Consider the following 20,174-nt stretch of genomic DNA (forward strand, 5'->3'; position numbering starts at 1 on the left):
TAAGTCAAATCCATTAATGTTAAATGTCAACACATTTATTCATAGCTTTTGGGTTGTTCTATATACCTTGGGGTCCATTTCCATCATTGGTGGGTTCCCTCACATTTGTTAATAGTATATGTCGATGACCGATAACCTGAAAATTTCCACCATGCTCAATGTCAACTCCGTTATTCGCATGTTAGAGATTTGTACCATCAAAATTGAGTATAAGCCCTTAGGTTTTGGGATATATCACTATTATATGGAAGCCCTCCCAAGACATGTTCTATTTTTTACCATCTCATTTACTTTGAGGACTGATCTAGTGCACCACTTTTTTTCTATCCAAATTTCTACCGATGTATACTATGACGTAGATCCACATTGTATTTGTTGGTGGCTATGATCTTTTGGTTTGTTGCATGGATATGTTGTGCATTTCTTATGGACATGTACTAGCATTTCATGTCATAGATCTAAAGTGTATATTTTGGCAACCATGTTAAATTCTTATTTATGTAGAGAAAGGTTTTTTTTAATCTCAAGGAGTATCTATTATGATTGTGACTTGGTTGTTACTATTGTTTCGATTTGGTCCTTTAGTTCCAACTTCTTCCTTGCATTTTTATGTTTGATTTCATAATGCTTTTTTTCCATAAGTTTCACTTCTAACCTCATGCATTATGCAGCATCTATTATATCTATAATTTCCACATTATGTCGGTGAGGTGAACCCCTTTTCAACCTCCTTCATTTGTTTTCCTCAATGTACCCGTTCTCCTACTTGTCTTAGCTTAGTTAGCATCCTATCAATCCCACTACCTTGGCAGCTTGTGTACCGATAAATCCATTAGTGTATGCATCCAATTACTGGGTGTACAACTTTTCTTCTTCATAGGAGTGATGGAGATAGAAATTCTTGAAGTGATCCTTTTGAAGGAGATCAACTCGACCTATCTTATCTTGATTTTGATGAGGGTCAATAATTGTAGAAGTTTTTTAACTTATCTTGGCCCTAGGTTTCTAGATACATCCTTGTCAATCTAGGAAGGCATATTTAGTGAGACCATATTAAGTGGGGACGAGGGGGGAGAATAAGAGAGATATATCCTATTAATGTTGGGAAAATATCGCCAAAATATTTTTTAATTCGATCTCAGATGAGCCTATTTTTCCCATAAGTTGAGGGAGGAATGAAAAAAGGGATCAAAGGAAATCATGAACTATGATAAAGGTATAATCTATTTATGTAGCATTGTTATGTGTAAATGGTAAAATGATTTCCTTATCAATTTCGTGTTTTTATATGTCAGATTATCATTTACTTATTGTAATAGATCATAGTGAAATCTATATTTCCTTCTATAGAAGAAATCTTTGTCCTTATTTGTTTGTGCATGTGTTTAAGGCTTTAAATAAAGGAGTTGGAAAGAGGTCTCTAGGAAAGAGTATGGTTTCAAGTATTTATGGGGGTACAAAATCTACAATAGTCTATGAGGGTTATAAGGTGCATCCATTTAAATTATCTCCATTGATTGTATTGGTTGATATTGCATTATGATTAGAGAATTATTTTGTATCTTTCATACATCATCTGGAAGACATTAACATGGTATCTATGGAAACATATATCATTTACTTCTTTGTGAGTTTATAGAAAAAACTCTAGTACTAGAATCACCATTGCAAAATACGAACCATTTTTTTTATTACTCCTTGTGCAGAGAGATCTCATATTTCCCAAACTATGGGTATTACATGGAATTCATTTCCATCCAAATACATTGGTTTTCCTTTATTAGAAAAGTATCTATATTAAGCCTCCTGGGAGGAGATTCTTCAAAAAATGAAAAGAAACTCTCTAAGTAGAACTTTGGACCCCGCGAAATTGTTGGCAAATTAACATTACTCAAGTTTTTTCTTCAAGTTCCGCCACTGTACTTGTTATCTACAAAACACCTAAATTAAGTAGCAAGATAAAAAAGAATATTCAAATATGTTTTATTTTTGGAGGAGAAAAGATAGAAACAAATTGTGTGTTGGTCACTTGGAATAAAATGTGAATACCTAAATTGAAAGGAGGCTTAGGTTGGATAGTCTCGAAGTCTTAAGTAGAACCCTAGAAAAAAAACATTGTGGGGATGCATCAATTTTGTTAAACACATATGGATGAAGTTATGGAAAATGAATTATAGATATTCCATAGAAGAGCATAATCTATTAACATTAGAAGGGAAAATCCAGGGCTTATGGATCTAGAACAATGCTTGGAAAAATCATTACCTCATACAAGATGAGTACTTTTGGAAGGTACAAGTAGGTAAGAATTCCTATTTTTATGAGGGTGATGGAATCAAATTCCAATACTTCAAGAGTAGGGTAGGAGCTAATTCATTTAGTAAGAAAAAGTCATGGTATCTAACTAGTGGAAACACCAACCTAATGAAAAGAGATGGAAAAATAGGATACCTAAAGAACAATAGCCACAATTTGATAAGGCTAAGTTGGTTGATAAATTATGTGAGAAATTTGCAACACAAGGAAATTAATTTTCAAACAAAACAATATGAATTAAGATGGGATAAAAGGAAGTGGGTAACTATAAGCTAAAGGAATCCTATAACATTGGCAATAGTTCTGATACACTTTGAAATGATACAATATGTACCAATATCTAGAACCTAAAATTATGGCCAAAAGTCTTATCATTTCATTATTAAGTAGCTCATACGAAAATATCAGCCTAGGATAGATTACAAATGCAATGTTTCTTAGGACCTTCATTTTCTCCTCATGCAGTAATGAGAATCCCTAGATCATATTCTCAATTCTTTTTCCTTCTCATCAAATTTATGGGACAAAGGGGCGATCATCTCTCAACAATTGGATAGAGATAGAACCAAAGTAATATGCACTATATTAGAATGGAGAAGTTATGTTTTCACCCAAGCTTTAATAATCAGAACATGCTAGTTACTTCCATGATTCATATTGTGGTACGCATGGAAGGAGAGGAAAAAAAGAATTTTCAAAGACAACAAGACATCACAAAACAAACATGGAATAAAATCATTCATAATATCAATAAATGTATTTTATCATGTAGTTGATTCCCCCAAGAATGATTTTATAATGTACAGGAAGCTACAGTTCTTAGCTCTCTTGGTATATCTCTGACAATGCAGTTTCCTTCTCTCTAAATTCCAGAAACCAAATTCAATAGTCATACCACATGAATCCTACCACCTCAAGGTTTGTTAATATTAAAGTTTGATGAAGCCTCGAAATGAAATGTGGGCCTAAATAATTAATATATTTTTAGAAATGGTAGTGAAAACATTCTTCACATCTATGTTATATTGCTAGGCATTGATGGCAATATTTTATCTAAAGTGTATGTACTACATTATGGGGTCCTTGTTCTTCTATGAAATGGATAAAATTATATAATCATTTAAAAATTTTCATATCTTATTATCTACATGGTCAAAACAATTATGAACATATATCCTCCCTCCAAAGTCTCAATTTCTTGGAGACCAGAAGGAAGTGTAAAGAGAACCCTTGCACTTCCCGTGTAGATACTGGTATCTACTTTATACCATATACATGGAATGGGGAATAAAGTAGCAAGAAGATAGGTTAATAAAGGAGGTCCATTAGAGAAATATCCATTGGAACTTCAATGGATAGAATTCAACCATGAACCACTCATCAAAATTTTTGAGTGGCTCAGTAGGACATCCTACTCCCACGGTTGGCGACCCTTAATTTTGGTTAGAGTTACATGATAAAGAATTTCCATCAAAATTAAAGGAAGGTGGTGGAATTCTCTACCTATGAGATACATGCAGTTAGTATACATGAATGAATTGAAATAAGTGACAAGATGGTGGTGGTGGTTCCTTTTTCCATTTAGTTTTGTATCATGATGACACACCACTCTAGGTATATTTAGCTTGCAGAAGGGAGATTTGTTAGCAAGAAATTGATACTAATATGAGGGGACAATAATGGGAATTTGATTCACAACAATGTAGGATGATAGAAACAATGGCTTTTTATTGAAATCATAACACTCAATATCTCATATTTCTTTGGCTTTGAAGGACAAGTTTGTGGCTATATAGTAATTTATTACTCACTATATTTTTTTTTATCAATTTTGGTTGTAACTTTGAAGGTTTAGGTTCTTAATGACATAAGTAATTACTAGATTTATCATTGCAAAGTATTTTCTTTATGCTTAAGCTCTTTTTCAATTTTTACTCATTTCCTCTTTCTCGTCTCTAGTCTAATATGATTTTATTTGGACCCTCATTTTCCAACTAAGTTTTGAATTATACTTTTTGATTGGCTTGGTAGTATTTTTCACTCTCTCTAGCTTTGATAAATCCCTTTTTCACTCTTCAATCTATAGGCTCTAGTCCATAATCTAATCTCATTTTGGGATCTTCAAGTTGGAATTATGGTTATATAGAGAGAGGGGTGAATCTGTACAATAGAAAATTTAACAATTTAAAACAATTAAAACTAAAAAAATATCAATGATAGAAGCTTCACACGAAAACACCAAATTTATGTGGAAACCCTTAAGGGAGAAAATCAAAAAACTTATTTATATGAATATTCTTGTAGACACCGGTGTACTATTACATACATTTACTGGAATCAACCAGAATGAGACAAGAATCTTTTGATTTACAAGCATAATCCTGATGGAGACATTGATCACTTGATTTATAAGGACTAGCTTGAAGGAAAATCTAATCCCCTAACTAATTTAATATGAATCAAAATTTTTAATCTACTATGTTCTTGAATACTCTTCTCTCAACATTTTTCTCTATGCATCACAACATCGCCTGCACATCTCAAGCTTCAATAATAATTCTATTAGGCATTAATAAAAATTTATGTCCTCATCTTAAATCAACTTATTGTTCATATAAATCTTTGGTGATCTTCATTGTTGTGAACTTCAGACAATAACACTCTCACTTACTTTAACATAGATAGACTCTTCTCATCATGTGCACCTTAGACAAAATTATCACATACCTTACACTACAAAATTCATCATGCACCTTATTCTTCAAATATTCCTCCTCTTATTAGCTACAACACTTTGTCACTTTGACAATTGCACCCTATTTCATGGATAGGTTTATTGCACCCTAAACGTCCTTCTTAGACTTCATCCTTAAACTTCTTCGTACTTAGCAATAAATACTTCATACTTCTCATCTCTTCTTATCTATGTTCTATGTTTGCCATGTCACTTGCCATGTATACACTTACAAGTTCCATATTGAGTTATTTATAACAATGGCTTGATTAGGGTTGACATGTCATAAATGTAGAAAAACCTGTAGATTCACAAGCTCATGTAATGTACTAAAACAAGAGACATGAATCTACTTCTACTCTTTACAGTAGAAGCCCATAAACATCAAGCAAACAATAATCAATAGAGGAAGAGAATCAAAGGCACATAACACAATAAATATCCGGGGAAAGCCACAACTCAAAACCCCACTATCTATTTTGTATTAATCCAGAAAGTCAAGACGAAATTACAATGCTTGTTCTCTCTAGAACAATCCTAGCACTCAGTGAATTCAATATCCAACTCATAAGCAAGCTCAAGGCCAAAGCTTAGCCAATTCATAAGCTCTCCAAGTCTCTATTCCAATGTGTAATTCCTATGAAGGATAGCTTGTATTTAAAGGGAAATAAAGCCTCTAAAAATAGTGCAATCCCTCAAGTATCAATTCCAAAATGCATGCATTGTCAGTGAAACTAAAAAAAAACTAAAACAAATAGTACATTGTCCCTACACTCTAGTCTCAACTGGATCTTTCTCATAATCCACATGCATGAGTTTTTGATGGTGGAATCTTCATTTAAATAGAGTAGCACTAATTAGGTCACTAGTGTCCCAAGTGACTGTTTACTCACTATTAGTTCCTAAGACTGATTGGAACTTATTTAACAGGACTTAACTCAATAAACTGAGTTAACTAATTACAACTCATTCATAGCTCATACTTCACTCCTATAAGTTAGGGAGAACATATACATGTCTGCTAAAAGACTTACAATTTAAATTTCATAAATTAATTAAGTTAATTAAACTTAATTAATTATTTTCAAATTGAGCCCACGAGGCTTTAGATTGACGGTGAATGGGTGCACTATTAAGGCACTCCTTATGATAGGTCACTGGTTCAAATCCCCCGTGGGTGCTTAGCTACCAAAAAAAAAAAAATTCCAATTGCTATGAGAAAAGAATTCTATTTTAATTCAAGGACAAATTAAATTGGAATTTCTTGTTGCCATTTCTCAACACTCCCTCTCAACAAGAAAGGGATTATCCACTACCCGAATTTTGTCTCTGTGAAACTCAAATTTACATCTTGTTAATGCCTTTATCAAGATGTCAACATCTTGATCCTCTATGGGAATGTAATCTAGCAACATGATCCACCTCAATACACAATCTCTGAGATGATGATACCAGATATCTATATGCTTGAACCGATCATGAAAAATTGGATTTTCAGAGAGTTTGATACAACTCTAATTATCACAATAAATCATTATCAGATCCATCTGCTGACCAAACAAACTAACTAGGATCTTCCTTATCCAGATAGCCTCACATGCTGCTTGACTTGCAACCATGTACTTTGCCTCTACCGAATTGAGTGAAACTGATCTCTGTTTCCTGTTGTACCAAGAAACTCCAGCTGACCCAATACTAAAGATCCCTCCTGATGTGTTCTTCCTGTCAGATGGACTCCCCACCTAGTCTGCATTGGTGAAGCCTTGAAGCTTCACTCCCTTTGTCCGTTTGGACCATAACCCAAACTGAGTAGTGCCTCTGAGGTATCTCAATACATGATTTTCCACCTTCCAATATAGCTTGGTAGGTCTAACCATCGCTTGACTAAGATGGTTAACTGCATAAAACATATATGGTCGTGTGTTCACCAAATACATGAGTGAACCCACATGTTTCCTGTAAACAATAGCTTCCACTACTTCTCCTAAGGTAGCATCCTCCTTCCTCTAGTTACCAGCTAGAGGAGTCTCCATGGGTTTATTGCTCTCTGTGTGGAATCTCCTGAGTATCTTATTGGAACACTTGCCTTGAGAAACAAACAACTCCCCATCTCTCGGCCATACCTCCATGCCAAGAAAGTAATGCATGAGCCCCATGTCCTTCATCTCAAAATCTCTTGCAAGATCCTCCTTGCAATATTTGATGAGCTTCTCATCACCTATTAGTATGAGATCATCTACATAAAGTACAATGATCAAAATCTTACCTTCCACCACTATGTGATATAGGTTCGCATCCGCTTCACTCTTTTTGAAGCCCAACCTAGTGAAGTAGTTATATATCATGGTGTACCAAGAACGAGGTGCTTGTTTTAGCCATACAATGCTCTTTTGAGTTGGCACACATGCGACTCACGGTCCAAGGTTTCAAAACCTTTGGGATGCTCTATGCACACCTCTTCCTCAATCATGCCATTGAGGAAGGCAGTCTTCACATCCATCTGATGGATACTCCAACCCATCTGTGCAAATAGTGCCAAAATATATCTGAAAGATGAGTACCTTGCAACTGGAGCAAAGGTCCCATCATATTCAATCCCCTCTACCTGTGAAAACCCACGGGCCACAAACTTGGCCTTATGCTTCTCAACACTACCATATGTAGCTTGCTTTACCTTGTAAAGAAAACAAGAGCTCACAACTAACTTTTCCTCTCGTCTCAGGACCAGATCCTAAACACTGTTTCGAACTATGGAGTCATACTCCTCCACCATCGCATCAATCCAAATTGGATGTCGCACTACTTCCTGAAATGAAGATGGCTCTGTCACAACACATGCACCCATAAGTTCCATGTATCTAGTGTACCTCTTTGGTGACCTCCTCTGTCTGTGTTGATAAGGGGGTGCTCCCACATTCTCTTGTGCATCATCCAACAATCTATCAGCCTCTCTAGTGAGATTTATTCCCTCTCTAAAAGACTCTTCTTGAGTGGATGTCTCCACTCCTGGAACCTCTGCATGTGGCTGCTCCACATCAATCTAAGGCTCCTCAACCTTAGGAACTAAAATTTCCTCCTTTGCATGTAGCTCAAGCTCCCTCTCAAGGGATACTCACATTGTCTTCTCCTCATCAAACTTGACATCCCTACAAACCACTGTCATCCAACTGGTTTTCATGTACACCCAATAGTTGTGGGGAGTATCAGTGTACCCCACATTGATCAACAACTTTGTTGTTGGCTCAAGTTTCTTCCATGCATCTTTGGTCACATGGAAATAAACAGATGACCCAAAAATCCTAAAGTGACCAACATCTGGCCTCTTAGTGGAATAAGCTTCCTCTGGTACTTTACTCTCAAGTATCTAACGTGGGCTATAGTTCTGAACATAAACCACTGTATTGCATGCCTCAGCCCATAAGTGTAGTGGTAGGCCCTGATCATGCAACATTTCCCTTGCTGCCCCTACTATGCTCCCATTCTTCCTCTCAACAACCCCATTCTGTTGATGTTTATGAGGTATCGTCAACTCTCGTTTAATCCCTTCCGCTACATAGAAGTTCATAAACTCATTGGAGACATATTCTCCATCGTTATCACTCCGTAGAGCTTTAACCTTCTTGCTTTAATCTTTCTCGACCAATGCTTTGAATTCAAAAAACTTTGTCAATGTTTGATCCTTTCTTTGCATGAAAAATATCCAACATTTATGAGAATATTCATCTACAAATATAACATAATACCTGTGTTTAGCGGTGGATACTATCAAGAATGGTGCACAGACATCTGAATGGACTCTCTCTAGAATAGACTCTCTTGACTGTCTCTATCTCCAAAGGAATATTTGGTGTATTTTCCTAAATTACAACCCGTTCATGTATCAAATTTCTCAAGCATACCTTTGGGAAGACCGATAGAGATTTGTTGCAATATCTTCAATGCCCCATGATGCAAGTGGTCCAATCACCTATGCCACAACTCGCCAATGTATCGGCTGAAAAAAATTTCCTCTTTTGAACTTAAAGCAACACAATCCTCTACCTCTATCTTATAGAGATTATGAAATCAAATCCCCATCTTCTTTACTTAACCTATGGCTATGTGTTGAAGGAACGCCTTTCCTTTCGAAAGAATCACATCATAGCCTCTATCCTCAAGCATGGCAATGGATACCAAGTGGTGAGCTCCAGTATTGCAGCAATAATGCTGCAGCTTTTGGGACTCCCTTCTTTACTTTTATCAACCCGGTAGTTCGTAACAAACTTGGAAGCGACGGTGCTGTATGCACAAGTACTAGATCTTGCCGCAGCTGTCACTTGGTCAGCTAGCACAAGTCCGCTAGGAGCTTAAGCCAACTTCTATGAGCTCTGAGAAGAAGCTTTTTAACTGATGGACGAAAGCTAACTCAAAGAAGGTTGATCTACTTGCTGAAACACACTGGAGAGCTGAAAGGAAACGTAAACCCTAGCAAACCCCAATTTTACCAGCTATCCCTACTGATGCAAGAAAGAGGATGCAAGCTACTAAAAGAGATGCCATTGACTTCTAGGAAGGTAACTACATGTATATAAGCTACCTCTACAGTAACATCTGAAAAAAAAAAAAAAAAACATCTTTTTGTATTTTTGAATAAGTTGCCAGAATTATCATGCATGCGATTTGACTATTTTGACTGTGCAGAGGTGGATTGGTGAGAGGAAATGCTTGGAGTAGGTCGGAAAGGTTTAGAGAGAGCCTAAGGGGTCAATAACACCCTTCCAGAGAGTTTCACAAAGTTTGGCTATCAAGAAACCTCATTCGTGAGCTGCTACAGGAAGTCTGCAGGGGTTCTATAGGATGTTTGTAATTTTCTATAGGTTATTCAGAAATGGGATTTTGGAGGATGGATAGAGAGAGAAAGGTGAAGGAGGGAGTATGGAGGTAGGATAAGGGTTTGTGGTGGTCCAGGACTTGGTGGATGGAGTTGAGGAAAGATGTAGATGGCTGGATTTGTTCAAGGAGGACTGAAGCAATGTTGCACAAAAACTAGGGTTATGTGAGCAAATGGAAAATGTAAGGCAAGAATTTGAGTTGAGTGATGGAGCAGATGGGTTTTATGGAGTATGGATAGTTAGAGAAGTGGTACAAGTGCTCTGCAAGTTGTTTTTCCAACTGAACCAACGAAGACTTATAAAATCAAGGACCTAGTTACGTTGACCTAATCTGATCTAGCTGACAGTAAAGAGAATGAGCATAAGTTTGAACTGCAATGAAACCATGTATACTAACTTATGCAACTAAGAAAGAAAGAATCTTAACATGTAACCAAATTTTGCAAATGAAAATCAAACACTATTTATTGCATGGCAAAGCAAAGTCGGTGTTTTTGTGGGAAGCAAGGTCACCTTGATCCCAGCTCCTGATCCCACTGAGGGAGAGGTGAAATCAGAGGTGTTTGATGGCCCTTTTTTGAAGCTTTTCCCTGTTAACAACCTATCAACTCAATCTGAACATCAAAAGTATTTCTAATCATCAACAGTGACCTAGTTAAATAGCAGGATTTAATCTACTTAACAGAAATGATTTTGCAAATACATAAAGAACAAATAACAATACATAAAGGAGGCCTTAGCACTTGGGTTGGGCCCAACCCCAAGAGCTGCAGGCTCCTATAAAGAACTCAGATCTGATGCCAAGTAAAGCTGCTTCTCATTACTCAAAAATAATCATCACAAGAAAGTTATACAGTAGTAGCTAAGAAAACGAGCTGAGAAAAGGACATCACTATAGTGAAAATACCAACAATTCCAAAAGTAAACTATGAAGGTTGAGGCCTTCCTATTTATACACTACGAGGGGCCTAGCAGCCCTCCTAAATTCAAGGGACTCGGCTGTTCCAACTGCTAGTAAATAGTCACTCTTCCCAAAGCTGCTCGACTGCCTTTAGAACTCGTTTTGGTGGCCTGTTGAGCTCGGATTTGAGGGTGGAGATTTCGAGGAAGGGCCATTTAATGCCAAAGACAACCTCCCTACAAATCCTCACCTTAAGCTTGGCTGTCACCTAGGCCATAATTGCTTGGTTTTGCTTCAAAATTTGTCCAAAAAACCTAAAATGACCATGTATTAGCCTCCTTGGTAGAGTGACCACCCTTATTCGTTCAAATAACATAAACATACTAAAAAAACACACATAATCTATGAAAAATGGAGGATTGAACAAGGACAATTAGGCAAAATGAGCCCAATAAGTTACCCAATTTGGGGCTCATCATCACCCCCCTGCTAAATGGGTTGCTCATCCTCTGAGCAACTAGTCCAGCTCATCATCCTTTATGGCTTTGATCACCTCCCTCACGTCCTAGGCCTCTGCGGTGATATCCTCTTCCCGGTCATGGAATCCTGCCTTCCTTTCCACTTCCTCCCATTGTCTACCTTCCTCCTCTTCCTTCACTCCTTCTAGAAATCCCATAAGCAAAGGAGGATTGAATTTCAGGCCAATCCAATTGGCCTGCAGATTTTGCATCAACTGTTTGTAGAGAGGTACCCTTGCCAAGGCTTCCCTCATCCTGGTGGAAGAGTGGTATTCCTTATCTTCAAGTTGTGAGGAAGTGTGTTCCACCGCCTTGTGCAGGCATGCAAGCAGTCTTCTCCCAATAGTTTCTCCATGTCCTCAAAGTGGGAAATAGCTTGAGCCTGTTGCTCAATGTATTCTGGTAGATCCTGAGGACTGTTGGCCAAGTGTTGGTGGGCGCTTATCACTGCCGAGGGGTCATCCGGCTCTGCTCTGATCATCAGTGGCTCACTGAGTTCTCTGCCTATGATGCTGCAGACCTCTGCTGCTCTCTTCTCCTCATGACTCATCCAAGAGGCCATGGCCATAAGTTGGACATCCCCTACCACAGTGTTGGGATCCCATGCATTCATGTTCGGAAGGGCGAAGTTGTGCAAGTAGAACTCTGATAATTTGGCCCTATCCTCTAATGAACTACTACCACATAGAGCTGCAAACTGATGATAATTTTGGAATGGGGTGATGCCCCTTTGGGCCAAGGTATTGATTTGAAACTGTAACCACTGATCCTTGAGGTATAGGGCATAGGATTTGGCAGGCTGCCTACACTGCAGAGCGTCCATTGCCCAGCTGGCCATGCAGGCCAGTTGGGCCTCCTTTTCTTGTACCTGCTGTTTCAAAGACTATATCTCCAAGCCTGCTTGCAATTCTTTTTCCTGTAGCTGTCAATTTAGTGTCTCAATTTCAGCCTGCATCCCTTCCTTTCTCTGCTGTTCATCGGGGGTATCTTTGGTTGTTGTGGGCTCCTCCGGTTGCTGTTGTTCTCCCAAGATATGAGATATGTCCTCCTTCCTCTGTCCCTGTAACTGTAGCTGCTGTCCAAGCAGCTCATTTTCTTCCTGTAGCTTGACCTACTGGCTACTCTCCACATCTCGTACCATAGCCAATTCCCTTCTTGACTCTTTGAGTTGTTCCTCCAAAGGACCTATATCTACCACACCCTTGGACTTAACGATTTTCATCCAAGTGTGGGTCTTCACTCTCTCTTCTTCTAGTGCAAGGAAAAGTGGCACTGTCAATTTCTGAGGAATGATCTTTTTGGCCTCTAAGAAGTTATAGTAGGAGCCCAAGCTGGGATGGGGGCTAGGTTCCACAATGTTCTCCACCTTTTCTTCCTCCTGTGGTGATTTAGCTGCCTCACCTTCCATTTCTTCGATCTCCTTTAGCCTAGCCAATGTTTCCTGTAGAATAGTCTTAGCATCCTGTAGAGAGGCCTTTGTGTCCAACATTTTCATTCTTTCTCTCCAGGTGGATGTCTTCGGGCTTCCCCATTCATAAGTGATGGATGCCTTGGAGGGAGACCTCTCCTTTTGTGTGGCAGGGGTGTCTACAATTGTGATTGGTTCTTTTGACGGTGGCTGGGGTCTACCAGTCTTAATCCTCATGCTCCTTCTTGCCTTAAAATACAGGGAAGGCTCCCTCTTTCACTTCCCCTTCTTCTTGGAAGATGTGCTTAGGGTGGCCAGCACAGCTGCCACCTCCCTGGCTAAAATATCCGGTGATTTTTCCTTCTGTTGCTCTATTTCCAGACTTCCTGTAGAAAGTCCCGTGCTGACTATTTTCTGTCTTCCTGTAGAAATGGTTTTCTCGCTTCCTATAGAAACCGTATTCACTGTTTTGGCCTGCTTGGCTGGGGGTGCCTTCTCTGTTAATTTTGCTATGGTTGCCTTGGGTGTGCCCTCACTTGCTTGGACTTTTTCAGTCCTCTCTGCCTTGATTTGTAACAGTTTCTCCCTTGGCGTTTGTGCCTTTATTCCACCCACAGTTTTGGGCTCAGCAGCTTGGCCTTTCTCTTGTTTCTCTTCTTGCTCTTTCTGTGGTGGTCTGTCCTAGGGTTCCTTACCCTTGGCTTTCTCTTCTGCCTCAATGTGCTCCCTTTCCTCACTGCTGGATGAAGTGAGTTCCTCAGCCAGAATCCAGATATCATCATCCTTGGACATATTGCGGAAAATCTCCCAAGAGAGAGGGATAGTATAGGTATGGAGGGCATCTTCTACTAGAAGTTTGATAAGCCCATGATGAGCCAGCTGGTCCAGTGTCCCTTCCTTCATTTTTGTGCCACACTCAATTAATGATTGTAGGAGGAAATATGGGATGCTTAACTTCTGTTCTGTGGGTAAATCCATCTTATGCCTGAGTTCAGTTAGCAACCGGAAGTGATAACCATATACAATACTGAACCGCCCCTCACAGGTAATGTATTTCATGATCTGAAGGCTGACCTCGCTCCAAAATGGATGTAGGATGGCTCTCCGGACCCCATTTTTATCCTATGAAAACTGTTCCTTTGGTAGGAAGAATTCCTTTTTGGATTTTTGGCCCAATGCCCTCTCCTTTTTGCTCCAGGGTATCCCCAATGGTAGATCAATGACTCGACTAATGAGTTGTGGGGTAAGTTTTAAGGTCAACCCTCTGAAATTTACAGTGGCCAGTATCTTGGATTTAGGCTGCAAAGACATCAAGAACTCTTCTGTTACCTCATCATCATGACCTTGAGTTCTGTCACAGAAGGTCATCCAATTGGCACAGGTAAATAGGTCTACCACCTCGGGAGTTTCTCACAATTTCCTAGAATCCGAGGGTTCCTTTCTAATAAACCCTCCTGGCATGGTGAGAATGCTCGGTTTTGGCTTGTGCTCTGATCAGAAGGGGAATTCTGTGTATGGTTTCCTCCTTTGATTCTCAGGATAGGGTTTCTCAGATGTTTGTATCCCACTTTGCACCAATTCTCGGGTTATAATGTTGTTGTTGCCAAAAACTTGACTGTCAAAAGGGAATTAGGCTCTCACAGATAGAGTGCAGAGCTTAATTTTCACACCAACCACATACAAGTCACATTCTTCATGCACAGGTTAGCCCTTTCAGAGGGTTATCGCTTCTACAGGAGGAATTTGTTAACAAGAACCATGGAGGAGAATGTGATGCAGAACCAACTGAAAAAAATTCCATGTATCACACAGGCAAACTACCATTCTTGACCCATAGGTAGACTTGTTTTTAATTCTCTTACTCCGGACAGTTTAATTCACCACCTTTCGAAATATCATGCATGGGAATGGTGTGTTCGAGCCTACCTCTCTTCGAAACTCCAACTTCGACGCAGAAAGTCTAGGTTTTTCCGCTCCGAGAGGCTATGCCGCGTTTCCTATAGAGCTCATTCCTGTAGAAAGCTTTGCCGGCTTCTGGAGGGCATCATGGTGCTTCTGAATGAGCCTGGGATGCGGGAGGATTTTGAAATGGGCCGAGAAGCTCGGGCTAACGAACTGCAGAGGAGGAGGACGCGTACTTTGCTGAAAAACGGTTGCAAGTGTAAATGACAGTGGTTAATGTGAGTTCTCTGGCCGAACGATTTTGAATTATGGCGCAATTCATGGCGAGGGGGTGAGGTGTCCAAGCCGATCCATTAGCCAACGTCACAGCCATCATTCTTCGGCATGTCTCTGACTGCCATTTCCTTTCTCTACCATTACCCACAGTCATCACTGTTAATCCGCCGATTCTCCCCGACTGGACACTTCCCACGTGTCAGCTCTTCGTCCCTTTGGCGGATTCGAGTGTAACCAAGCTCGTTCGGATCCCATGAGGCCATTCGACTGACTATGGGTGGCTAGTTGACTGGCCACCGAATTCGTTCAATCCGCACCATTTCTCAGACATGCAATTTTCAGAGTATTGTCTATGCAATTTGAGGAATAAGGTTAGACACTTATGTGTGTGGCCGTGGACGTGTTCTGTAGGCTTTGGGATGTGGAACGATGGCTTTTGTTCACTGCTGCTTTGTGCACACGCACTGGAACTCCTTCGTTCATTGGTTGATGCTGTATGCAAGGCTTCGGGACCCGATCCTCTGGTTGTGAATGTTGCATGCATGGCTCTGTCTTTTCTCAGCTGTCGAGGAGGTGTTTACGTCCAAGCGGAGCTTGTTGCATGTCTCCTGCGTCAATTTCAACTGCTATTGACTCCATAGTATGTGCTCCAGACGAATCAGCTACTACAGCATTCTTGTAGGACATCCTGTAGCTGCTTCTCCTCCTGGGATGCATGCTGAAACGAGCAAGGTTGTATTCACGGATGAAGGGTCCTGATGGAGCTTTGACAGGTAGAGTGTGCGAGCCTTTATGTGCTTGATTTGTCCCTTGAAAAAAAATTGCAATCTGAGGAAAACATGACTCTTTGCATGACTATGCAGGAATACAGGACCAGATTGTTGTAATGGCGGTGGAAAGAGATGAAATCAATGATGGATGGAAGAGAGGGGTGGTTGTAGGCCTCATTAACAGACTTCAAGCTTTAAATCCCTTTCCAAAATCAATTTTGGCCTACCCGAAGGCTCTACAGGATGTTTCCTATAGAAATGCAGAACTTCCTGTAGAAAGCTCAGAACTTCCTGTAAGAGGTTGAATCTCGACCCGAATGTGTTCAAATCCTGGAAAAAGTGAGTGGCCATGGAGGGGGTTTCTGTGAGGATGTCTGGTAGCTTGGTACGGACCCCTGTCCTTGTTTTGCATGACGTTCTTTATCTGCACTGTATTCCCTGCAACCTACAATAATTCCAGAGATTAGACCTGTTTCTCTTTCTTCTTCTCTTTTTCTTTTTTTTTCCTTTTTTTTTCTTTTTTGAGAGACAGCAGGGGCACCTCCATGAGGTTTTCACCCCCATTATCTTCCCTGGGCACCTTAGAGAGGTTTTCGCCCAAGGATCTTTTTTTTATTCCATTTCTTTATTTTCTGAGAGACAGCTGGGGCGCCTCCATGAGGTTTTCACCCTCACTATCTGCCCTGGGCGCCTAAGAGAGGTTTTCACCCAGGGATCTTTTTATTCCTTTTTTTTTTTGATGATCAAGGTGTGGCCGAAATAGAGGTAGAACCCTGCTCTACTACCAGCACTAATTTTTCCACAGTTTCAATCAACTCCTGCCTCGAAATGGGTTTCTTGTAGATTTTCAATCGATGCCCATTGACAAGCATGGGGATGGCTTCTTCATCAATGGTCCTGATAAGGACTGAACCATTGTCATTGCATTTCTCCACTGTATATGGTTCTAACCATCTTGTCCTCATCTTTCCTTTGAAATCCTTGTATCTTGAGTCATATAGCAGCGCCCAATCTCCCGGCTGGAATTTCTTTTCATGAAGGTCTCGGTCATGCCATATCTTCCTCTAGAGTTGAACTACTTCTGAGTGGAGGAGGGCCTGCATTCTGTGTTCATCTAATCCATTCAGCTACAATAATCTTTCACGCTGAGCATGGCTGAGATCTAGGTCCAGCTGAGCTGCCACCCTTAATGTATTGTACTCGAACTCGATGGACAGCAAAGCTTTCTTCCCGTAGACCAGCTCATAAGGTGTGAAACCTGTTGTAGTCTTCCAAGTGGTGTTGTAGGCTCAAGTGGCCTCAACTAGGCGATCTGGCCAATCCTTTCTGCTGCTTCTCACAATCTTAGTCAAAATCCCTTCCAATGCTCTATTAGTGACTTCCACCTGCCCGTTTGCTTGGGGATGATATGGGTTGGAAGTCCTGTGCTTGATCTTGTGATGACCGAGAAAATCTTCAATCAGGTTGGTGGTGAACTGGATTCCTTGATCGGTGACTAACTCTCTTGGGTAGCCAAACTTGTAGAAGATATTTTCCCTTTAAAACTCGGCCACCTTTTCTTCTGTTGCTGCTTTAATTGCCTTCGTTTCTGCCCACTTGGTCAGATAGTCGGTGCACACAATGATGTAAGACCTTTGCTTTGAAGGAGGGTTGATAGGAACCACAAAATCCATGCCCCACTTCTCAAATGGCTCGAAGGTCACTTGAGGTTGGAGAGGCATTTCATCCCTTGGAGTCGGTTTCCCCATCCTCTGACATCGGTCACACTGGCTGATGTATCTTCTGACATCTTGATGAAGAGTAGGCCAATAGTAGCCTGCCTGTAGAATTTTGAAGGCAATCCCTTTTGCTGCAAAGTGGCCCCCACAAGGTCCATCATGACAGGTTAGGAGGATTTCAAAGACTTCCTCCTCCCTAACACAACACCCCAAGATCAGATCTGGGCCAGGTTTGAACAGGTTGCCCCTAATCCAAGTGAACGGGGCACTCTTCCTTACAATTCGGCTTTTCTCCTTTGAGGATAGATGCAGAGGGAACTATGCTGAGACCAAGTAATTTTCTATATCAGCAAACCATGGAGAGAGTACTGAGATAGCAAACAGATGTTCATCTGGCATTTGGTCATCCACTGTTCCTTCTTCACCTGCAGGAAAATCCAATCTAGACAAGAAGTTAGCAACAACATTTTCCTTACCTGGCTTATCGACAATAGTCAAATCAAATTGCTGCAAAAAAAGTAACCATCTAATGATACGAGCATTGACATCAGGCTTATTCATTAAATATCTAATCGCAGCATGATCATTGTGTACAAATGTTTGATAACCAGTGATGTAGTGTCTGAACTTGTTTAGGGAATGGACTACAGCCAGGAACTCTTTCTTGGTTACAGTATAGTTCATTTCTGCCTTGGACAGGTTTTTGCTGACAAAGTATATGGCATATGGCAGTTTCTCCTCAACTTGTCCTAAGGCTGCCCCTATGGCTTTGTTCGAGACATCAGTGTGGATGTGGAAAGGTAGGGCCCAGTTTGGACCTCTCAAGATCGGGGCGGATACCAGCTTATCTTTCAACTCATCCAGAGCCCCTTGACAGTCGTCAGTCCATTTGAACTCAACATCTTTCCCTAAGATGCCAAACAATGGCGAGGCTAACTTACTGAAATCTTTAATGAATCTTCGATAATATCTTGCTAAGCCTAGGAAACTTCGAACATCTCTCACATTTTGAGGAGGTGGGACCTTTTGGATGATAGCAATCTTATTAGGATCCACCTGTAATCCTTGCCGAGAAATAGTATGACCTAGCACGGTCCCTTCAGTCATCAGGAATTCACATTTTTCAGGACCAAGGGATAGGTTCATCTCAATGCACTTGGTTAGGACTTTTCCCAGATTAGTCAATGCCTCCTAGAAGTTGGACCCATAAGGAGTGAAGTCATCCATATAGATTTCTACCGAATCATGGACCAACTCAGAAAAGATGCTCAACACTGCTCTCTGGAAAGTGGCAGGAGCGTTGCATCGCCCAAAGGGAAGGACTCGGTAGGCAAAGGTACCCCATGGACAAGTGAAGGTGGTTTTATCTTGGTCCTCCGAGCTTATTTGGATATGATTATACTCGCTGAACCCATCTAGGAAAGAGAAGAACTTCTTCCCTGCCAGTCCATCCAACACCTGATCTATGAAAGGCAAAGGGAAATGGTCTTTCTTGGTGGCTTTGTTAAGTTCTCGGTAATCTACACAGATTCTCCACTTCCTGTTCTTCTTGGGCACAAGCACTAGAGGTGAGACCCACTCACTATCGGAGATAGGGTAGATGAATCCTACATCCAAGAATTTTTGCAATTCTTCTTTGACAATGTCTTTAAGGGCTGGATTCATTCTCCTTTGAGGCTTCCTAACTGGTTTACAATCTTCTTTAATGTAAATGAGATGGGTACAGACTGAAGTATGGACTCCTTTCATCTCCTTATAGTTCCAAGTGAAAGCATCTAAATGATTGTTCAGTAAGCTACACAACTCCTTCTGCTGGGAGGGAGATAGGGAGGAGCTGATTTTTAAAGTTCTTTCAGGACCAAACTCCACATTCTTAACTCTGGGAGAGGTTAGATTAGTCACACAGAGGTCCACTAAGGTGCTGGCTTGGGTATCTTCCACCAATTCCTCTAAGGACAGTGCACTGGGATGTGGATTTTGAATCAAAGTCTCAATCAAATCATCCTCGGTTTGAGGGCCTCCCCTAGTGGTTTCTACTGTGCACAATGGTGCAGAGCAAACCTCATCCTCATCTCCTTCTTCCAACTAGAGTGGTAAGTCATGTTCTAGCAGAGGTTGGGCAGGAGGATATAGGACTAGCTGCTTGGACATAGGCCCATTCTTGATGATCATGCTTCCAGCTCGGCAATTGATGTAAGCATCCGCAGTGGCTAACCAAGGCCTTCCCAAAATGAGGGGGTACCCAGTGAGCTTTGCCTTTGGCTGAAGGACCAAGAAGTCCGTAGGGTACTCCCAAGAGTCAACAGAGACCAAGACATCTTCCACAATCCCTTCGGGAGTCACAGTGGAGTGATCTGCCAACTGCAGGACTATCGAGGTCTTCCTTAAGGAACTCTGAAGGTTGAGTTTAAGCATGGTGTCCCTGGTCATCACATTAATGTCAGCCCCTAGATCAATCAAGGTATGGGGGATTATGGTGCCATTGATGTGGACATCAACTACAGGACTCCCAGGGTCCAAATACTTTGGACAAATTACTTGCCTCAACATTAGATCGGATAGTTGTCCGATGACATTGATAGTCGAGCCATCTCTCTTTTGCCTGCCTGGGTGCCTGAAACACTTCTCCTTAATCAATTTGTTGTATATCGGTACATCTTTTATGGCCTGGAGAAGTGGTATTTTCACACACAACTGTTTCAGTTCTCCCAGAAGTTCAGTCTCCTCTGGGTTTGGTTGCGTGGTTACTGTTAGTCGCTC

Source organism: Pinus tabuliformis, chromosome 8 (genome assembly GCF_031772625.1).
Source record: "Pinus tabuliformis cultivar Carrire ecotype Pingquan chromosome 8, CPIR1, whole genome shotgun sequence".
NCBI classification, from domain to species: domain Eukaryota; kingdom Viridiplantae; phylum Streptophyta; class Pinopsida; order Pinales; family Pinaceae; genus Pinus; species Pinus tabuliformis.